At 42.3% G+C, this 6,509-nt stretch overlaps 1 non-coding gene across 1 annotated transcript; it reads right to left on the bottom strand.

Moving 5' to 3' along the window:
* Positions 1 to 2,007: 2,007 nt before the first annotated feature.
* Positions 2,008 to 2,114, bottom strand: LOC120256300. The gene has a single exon (XR_005535262.1). It is a non-coding gene; the product is annotated as a small nucleolar RNA R71 (small nucleolar RNA).
* Positions 2,115 to 6,509: the final 4,395 nt, after the last annotated feature.

Here is a 6,509-nt window from a genome sequence, read left to right as displayed (position 1 = left end):
TCACACAAGTGTGTGGAAATTCCACATGCCTATGTGGAAGCCCAATTCCAGCTTTATTTAAGTCACGATTTCAGCTGTTTTAAAGAATCTTTCCCCAATCTTTTCCCATCCTTTTCTCATCTTTGGAGGCGTTCATGGCTAGGGTTTGAGAGGCTTTGGCAAGGTATTTGGAGTGGTTTTACGGCCTTCAACACCGTGTTCCGTTGGAAGATAGTTACTGTGGGAGCTTTCGTCGGCATTAATCTAGCGAGGTGTGTCCTAGGCTTCACGAGGGAACCTTTGGAGAAGACGAGGCTACTCTACAAGACCATCGATACGGACTACAAGGGAGTCTACTTATGGATTGCATGTTTTTACTTTTGAATTCATTATTAATAGTATCTTGCTCCATGGAGAGCTAAACCCCTAGTGGGTTCTTCGACTTGTAAACCCTAGGATGATTTTGTTTTATTGACCTTTTATTATGTTTTCTTCAATTGATGTTCTAATTGAGTTCCAATATTGAACACTTGTTGTGTTGATTTTCCCTTAGGTTGAGAATCTATCTTGGTAATCAATGTGGATGAGTGACACACCATGAGGGTTAGACAAAGCTAGGCTGGAGAGGGTTGAGAGGGTGAGTCGAGAGGTAGCGAAACGTCCCATTTCCCTTCTGGTGTAATTTATCCTACCTCCGTGTTCCAAGAGTTCTTTGCGGTCGCAATAGAGTGAAGTGCTAAGATAGGAACTCCGCTGGGGCTTAGTTGCTCAAGCGACACAGTGAAGCGTTGTAGTAATCCTTAGTGCTGGGGCTTAATTGAGACTATGGGTCTTCTGCCTGGACCAAAAGGTTAGATCTAGATTAGGGAATATGGTTTATCACTTGGAGTCCCTTTAGCTTTAAGCAACCTTTCACAGTGTGAGGTGTTGAGATTGAGCGATTTCTCCACCGGGGCATACTGTAAGGTTAGTCACAGTTAACCCTAGGTTTAGGATTGTGTATTTAAGGATTTCCATGACTCATTAGATATCAATTGGGAGACATAATGATTGGTTTTGTACTTGAAGCAATAGTCTTAGGGTGATCAACGTCCGGGTGCTCCACTTTCTATCAATTGTCTTTCCTTTCATTTTATTGTGCCTCTCTTTCTTGTTTTCTTTATTTCTTTTCTTTTCTCTTCACATTGATATTTTTCGCACCACTATTGATTCATCTTCACCATAGTTAAATAGCAATTCTTGTGTTTTTTTATCACTATTCCCTGTGAATACGACTACCGACTCACCGGGGTAGTTTTATTACTTCAACAACCCATACACTTACGATACACACGTAAAAGGGTGTGTCAAAGTTTTTGGCACCGTTCCCGGCTAATAGGCATTTTGGAAACACTTTGCACTTTGCTATTTTAGCTATTTTAGCTATTCATTACTTATTCTATTTCACATTTTCTTATTCTTCCATCTTTCTGATTTGTTTTCTTTTCTTTGGTTACAGATGCAGGTTATGACCCAAGGAAACCCTTCGACATTGGTTGAAGGAAATCTGGACATTAAAGAAAAAATTCATAGAAGGGGAAAAGAACCTGTGCCAGAATAGTCAAATCAAGCTGAGATAGTAGGTGAAAGGCCTAATAACATGGCATAACAGAATGTGCAGCAGAGGACACTCTCAGATTATGCCATACCCATAGTTCTTAGTACGCAGTCCAGTATTGTGTGGCCACTATTACAGCTCAGAATTTTGAGCTCAAGTGAGGCTTCATCCAAATGGGACATTAGTTGGCACAGTTTAATGGTTTGGTTGATGAGGATTTAAAAAATCATATTGAGAACTTCTTGGAAGTGTGTGACATGGTCAAGATTAATGGAGTAATGGATGATGCTATCAAGTTGAGGGCCCTCCCATTTTCCTTGAAAGGGAGAGCAAAGCAATGGCTACATTCGTTACCTAGAGCATCGATCACCACATGGGAGGAGATGGTAGAAGCTTTTTATTACCGATATTTCCTTCCTGAAAAATCTATAAAAAATAGTAATGAAATATCATCTTTTCTGCAAATGGAAATAGAGTCTCTATTTGAGTCATGGGATAGGTTCAAGGTGCTCCTGCGGAAATGTTCTCAACATGGGTTCCCTAAGTGGATGATCATTCAGACTTTCTATAACGGCTTTAACCCAAGCACAAAGTAGTTACTTGATGCTGCGGCAGGAGGTACCATAGGAAGCAAGACCCCCGATGAGGCCCAATATCTCGTTGAAGAAATGGCTATGAATAGTTATCAATGGAACACATGGGGCAGAAAGAAGGTAGCCGGACTTCATGAGATTGATGCAGTTACCTCACTGGCGCCCCAGGTTGAGTCATTGAGCAAGAAGTTAAACACTCTAACATCTCCTAGAGTGGTGCCTATGACGAGTTGCACTGGGTGTAGGGAGGACATGCTCCATCTGATTGCCCGATTTCTATTGGTGGTACATCCTCGGTGGATCAAGTGAATTTTGTGGATAATGCAATGAGAGGACAATGAAATCCGTATAGCAATACCTACAATCCGGGTTGGAGGAGCTACCCAAAACATTCCTGGAGAAATCATGGGCAACAGAAGACAATGGCACCACCTGGTTTCCAACAACAACAACAACAAGCCCCAAACATGGAGAATCGAGTTTCAGGGTTGGACAACCAGATGACCGATTTAAAGAATGCATTGACCAAGTTTATTCAATCATCGGATACACTGTTTCAGTCGGTCGAAGCTACACTTTGCAACCACACCGGATCTTTGCATAACTTGGAGAATGAAGTGGGCCAAATTATGAAGTCACTCTTGGAAAGACCTCAAGGGAGTTTGCCTAGCAACACAGAAACTAACCCAAGAAAACATGTGTAGGTGATCATTTTGAGAAATGGTCATAAAGTTGAGGGTAGGCTCCCGAGTGAGAAGACTAATGTTGAAGCACCCTAGGTCGTGGAGGTCGAGGAGAGAACCAAAGGGAAGGAAGTGGCATCCCCAACTTACAAGCTAAGAATCCCTTATCCTTCAAGATTGAAGAATGACCAAAATGATGAGCAAGACAAGAAGTTCTTGGGTCTATTCAAGTAGTTGCACATCAATATCCAATTTGTGAAGGCGTTATCTTAAATACCTTAGTATGTAAAGTTTCTCAAGGACCTCTTGACCAACAAGATGGAGTTGGAAGATAGTGCATATATGATCTTAGATGCTTCATGTTCGGTGGTGTTGCAGAAGAATATGCCGAACAAGAAGAAGGACACCGGAAGCTTTATCATCCCATGCAACATTGGCAATATGGGTGAAGAGAAAGCCTTGGCAGATTCAGGGGCTAGCATTGACACGACTGAATATGTGTGTAAACTGCAAGTGCACAGGTGTCAAAGTAAAAAATCCCAGATGAGTGGGTATTATATCTACAGGGAATAGAGATTAGAAACACAACAATTGCGATCTAACTATGATGAGAATAAATCCATTGTATGATGAATGAGATTTATATAAAAAGAGATAAAAAAATAAGAACGAGAGGCACAATAAAATTGAGAGATAAGGCTATCGATATAAATGGGGTTCTCAGATATTGTTCCGCCTAGGACAATTGTTTCAAGTGCAGAACCAACTATTATGTTTCCTAATTAATGCATTAATGAGTCGTGGAAATCCTTCAATACACGGTCCTAAATCTAAGGTCAACCATGACTAACTCTATACCATGTCCCGGAGGAGGAATAGAACAATCTCAACACCTCCCACTCGGATAGAATGACATGGAGTTCTAGGGATTCCAAGTGATAATCCCTGTTCCTAGATATAGACCTAACCCTTTGGTCCAAGTGAGAGGCCCCTAGTCAAAATTAAGCCCTAGGTGCTAAAATCACTTTAACGCTTCACTCCGTTGCCTCTGCAACTAAGCCCCAGCGGAAGATTATCCCTTAGCCCATTCACTCTACTACGACCGCAAAGAACTCAAGGAAATGAAGGTAGGATAAATAACATCGGAGGGGAAAGTGGATGCTCTGCTACCTCTCGACTCACCCTCTCGACCCTCTCCCATCTAGCTTTGTCTAACCGTCGTGGTATGTCAAGCATTCAAGATTGGAACTCAAATAAAACATCAATTAATAAAAACATAATAGAAGGTATAATGAAACAAATACATCCTAGGGTTCACAAATCTAAGTACCTACTAGGGGGTTTAGCTCTCCATGGAGCTAGTTACAATCAACAATCAAATCGAATGTAGAAATAAGTAATCCATAGAAAAACCCCCTCCGTAGTCATGTCAATGGTCTTGTGGAGTGGCCTTGTCTCCTTCAAAGGTCCCCTTGTCTGGCCTAGGGCAAACCTCCCTAGATCGGTGCCGACGAAAGTTCTCCCAATAACCTTCTTCCAAGTGGAGCACAATGTCGAATCCGTAGAACCACTCCAAAAACCTTGCCAATACCTCTCAAAACCCTAGATGTCTCCCTCTTGAAAGTTGGGGAAAAGATGGAGAAAATAATGCTGAAATCGGGGCTGAAATCGGCCTTAAATAGGGCTGGAATCGGGAATCCACATGCCCTTGTGGATTCACCACACGGGCCTGTGGAATTAACGCACGGGCGTGTGGGATTTCCACACGCCCCTGTGGATTATCTGGAAATCACTTTTCTCCTCCGGCTATGAAAAGTACCTGCCACAATGAATTGCTATAATGTTTGCTACAATACCCTGCTACAGTATCGGCCCGAAATACTCCCGAAATCCATGTTCTCATCGAGGTAACATAAACGGGCACACGTTGACGTCGTAAATCGCTTTGCTTTTAATAAACGGCTACATTGCTAGAGATCTTGCTATACATGCACAAGCCAAAATACTTGAATGTGACTACCTTTGTGCCCCTCCAAATCATTGTGCTAACTTGAATACGAGGAGGTTGGCACACATTCTCGCATCTTTAACCCGACTTATGTCTTCACGTTTGATCCTTCTTAAGATTTCCTCCAAATGGTGCATTCACGATCTACATTGGCTTCTTTGTCTAACATTTGGCTTCACAACCCTATATGCATGAAAGTAACATAAACACACACATATTAGCGCTAAAACCTGATAAAAGTAATGCTCATCATAAAGAAAGAACACTTCACATTCTTATTACCCAAGGGCTTATCAAGCATCAATGTCATGCCTTACACATTCTTCCAGAAGCCAGGCTTGGGAGAGCCTAGACCCACTTGGATGATACTTCAATTTGGGGACCGAATAATTAGGCATCCAAGGGGCATCATTGAAGACGTACTCGTGAAAGTTGACAAGTATATATTTCCTGTGGACTTTGTAGTATTGGATGTTGATGAGGATATCGATGTTCCGGTGATACTTGGGAGGCCATTCTTGCGCACTTCCAAAGCTCTCATTGACATGGATGGCAGGGAGTTAAGCTTATGAGTTGGTGATGACAAGTTGACATACCGCCTCGTCGAAGCCTTGCGACATTCTCTTGATTTTGATGATACTTTGTATTTTCTTGACACTACTGATGAGTTAATTGATGAATACATATAGGAAATGATGAATCCGGACCCGTATGAAGGGTTGCTAGACCAAGGAGTGGAGAAAGAAGAAGTGTTGACACTTGCTTTAGAGGACAAGTTGCAACCTACTCTGGGGATCATGAAGAAGATGATCCCAAAGATGAATTGAGCAAGGAGACACCACGAGATGCATCCCAAGGCTAATGGGGATGTGCAAGCATGGAGTAAGGGTGACAAACCCTTGTGTGGTAACAATCTTGATAACTCTCCCTCTACCTTGAAAAGATTATGCTCATCATGCTTTCAAGTTGTAGGTAAGAGGGAAACCTACATTTACGAGCCTAAATGAGGTAAGGTTAGGTACGTCAAGCTTAGTAACGTTAAACAAGCGCTTCTTGGAAGGCAACCCAAGTCTTTACTATTTTTCTAGGTTTTTGTTTAGTACTTGCATGAATAAGAGATTTAGTGTTAGTGTCTTAATCTTTTATATGCTATTGCTGTGGTTTTCTCGTAGATTATTGGTGTTTTCATGTGCCTAATTGTGATTAGCGAAGTTTCTTGGTCGTTTGAGCATGTTTTTCATGATTCTCTAGTCATATTTTCCAATGTCTAGGCAGGCTCTAAGTATGTATGAGTGTGCAAAAATTTTCTGCAGAGTCTGTTAACTTTTCTAAGTCATCCAGAGAAGACACACGGCTGTGTGTAATTTCCACACGGGCGCGTGTCTCCATTCAGAGCTCATCCCGAGAGGACACAAGGGCATGTGTCCACCACTGTGAATGACCTTGTGACGGTCACATGGCCATGGATAATTTTCACACGGGCATGTGTTTCTCTGCAGAGTTCTCAGACTCTATCCTGAGAAGACACAGGGCCGTGTGTCTGCCCCTGTGGATGACCCTGTGAATGGCCCATGGGTGCGGGTAATTTTCACACGCCCGTGTGAATTTCTGTAGAGAGATCTCCGTCCTGAGAAGACACAAGGGCGTGT

The sequence above is a fragment of the Dioscorea cayenensis genome, unplaced genomic scaffold (assembly GCF_009730915.1).
Source record: "Dioscorea cayenensis subsp. rotundata cultivar TDr96_F1 unplaced genomic scaffold, TDr96_F1_v2_PseudoChromosome.rev07_lg8_w22 25.fasta BLBR01001388.1, whole genome shotgun sequence".
Classification (NCBI taxonomy): domain Eukaryota; kingdom Viridiplantae; phylum Streptophyta; class Magnoliopsida; order Dioscoreales; family Dioscoreaceae; genus Dioscorea; species Dioscorea cayenensis.
Note: the sequence above shows the minus strand (reverse complement) of the source record. Positions and strands in the feature narration are given on the sequence as shown.